This window comes from Gossypium hirsutum, chromosome A11 (genome assembly GCF_007990345.1).
Source record: "Gossypium hirsutum isolate 1008001.06 chromosome A11, Gossypium_hirsutum_v2.1, whole genome shotgun sequence".
NCBI lineage: Eukaryota > Viridiplantae > Streptophyta > Magnoliopsida > Malvales > Malvaceae > Gossypium > Gossypium hirsutum.
Genome location: NC_053434.1, coordinates 45,562,296 through 45,564,239, shown reverse-complemented (window position 1 = coordinate 45,564,239; position 1,944 = coordinate 45,562,296). Strand labels below are relative to the sequence as shown.

Here is a 1,944-nt window from a genome sequence, read left to right as displayed (position 1 = left end):
TCTTTAAAAATTTGACTGTGTTTGGCATCTGCGAAAGAGCCTCAATAAATGGTAAGTTAATATGTAATTTCTTTAAAAGTTTAAGGAATTTATCAAATTGTTCGTCTGAGTGGTCTTTCCTTGTCGCATTGGGGTATTGTACACGTGGTTTGTACTGTTTACTTACCTATTTTTGGTTATTGTGGTCCACCTCACCTTTACCTTTACTTACTACAGTTTCTTACCTCGGTTCAAGAGCAGGTGCAACTAACCCTTCCTCATCTTAAATGATAATCGCATTGAGCTGCTCTCTTGGGTTAGATTCAGTGTTACTCAATAGGCTACCTTGTGGTCGTTCAGATATCAATTTAGTGAGCTGGCTTATCTGAGTTTCGAGCCTTTAGATCGATGCTTGTTGATTCTTAAGTGCTATCTCAGTATTCTGAAAATGAGTTTCTGAAACTGAGATGAATTTTGTTAGCATCTCCTTAAGGTTTAGTTTTTTCTCTTGTTGGTGAGGTGGTTGTTGGAGGCCTGGAGGTCGTGGTGGTCTCTTATTCTCTTGGCCTCCGCATGAGAAATTTGGGTGGTTCCTCTACCTTGCATTATAAGTGCTACTATAGGGATTATTTTGAGGTCGAGGATTATTACCCATATAATTTAATTTCTCATTTTCCATGTTATGGCCATAAGGTGGGTATTCTGAATTGCTCGTTCCTCCTTCACTTGTATTGCATTGCATTACTGGGTAAGCCTGTGAAGAACCAAGAAAACCGTCAAATTTTCTATTCAAAAGTTCTACCTGATTAGAGAGCATGGTGACCGAATCGACGTTAAAAACGTAGGCTGCTTTCGTTGGCTTTGTCCTCATGACTTGCCATTGATAATTATTCAGTGACATCTCTTTTACTAATTCATAAGCATCCTCAAGTGTCTTATTATTGATAATCCCACCAGTAGCTGCGTCAACCATCTGTCTAGTCGAAGGATTCAACCCATTGTGAAAAGTTTGAACCTGTAGCCAAAATGGTAACCCATGGTGAGGGCACCTTCTCAACAGGTCCTTGTATCTCTCCCATGCATCATATAGTGTTTCTAAATACATCTGCACAAAAGAAGAGATACCATTCCTTAATTAAGCCATTTTAGCCGGTGGAAAATATTTAAGTAAAAACTTTTCAGTCATTTTAGCCTTATTCTTTAATGAAAAGGGAAATAACTGAAGGCGTATGGCGTCGTCCGAAACGCCATTGATTTTAAATGTGTCGAAAAACTCCAAAAAATTCGCCAAGTGATTGTTTGGATCCTCATCCTGCAAACCATCAAATTGAACAAATTGTTGTATCATTTGAAGTGATTGTTTGGATCCTCATCCTGCAAACCATTAAATTGAACAAATTGTTGTATCATTTGAATCGTGTTAGGTTTCAGTTCAAAATTATTTGCAGCAATAGTAGGCCTAACTATACTTGACTCAGTTCCTGTTTAATTCGGTTTAGCATAAGCATACAAAGTGCGTGGAGCATGATTCTGATTTACTAGATCAGCGACAATCACAGGAGGTAGCGGATTTTCTTGATTTTTAGCCATCTCCTCAGTTGTGGTTGAAGTATCATCCTCTTGCTTTCCCTCTGTGGTTGATTTTTAGCTATCTTCAGTTTCTGCGAGCGGTGCGATCGATCTCACTATCAAAAAGTAATGGTCCTGACAGGTTTCTTCTAGCCATACACTATAAAAAACACTATCAGAAGCGAATAAAAGAGAAAATTAGAAAAGAAAATAAAAATTTAAATTGCAATAAAAATAAGATGGCTAATGTAATAAAAATTGAGTGTTCCTAATATCTTAGTTCCCCGGCAATGACACCAAAAACTTGATACGTGATATTCGCGACAGGTTTTAAAAGTTTATAATTAATCATTCTTGAAACTAACTATTATCACGATGAAGGCAAGTGTACCTATC

The 1,944-nt window shown here is 37.4% G+C and overlaps 1 non-coding gene across 1 annotated transcript; it reads left to right on the top strand.

Annotated features, from left to right (window-relative positions):
* Positions 1-1,010: 1,010 nt before the first annotated feature.
* Positions 1,011-1,116, top strand: LOC121210497 (small nucleolar RNA R71). Its single transcript, XR_005905615.1, has one exon. It is a non-coding gene; the product is annotated as a small nucleolar RNA R71 (small nucleolar RNA).
* Positions 1,117-1,944: the final 828 nt, after the last annotated feature.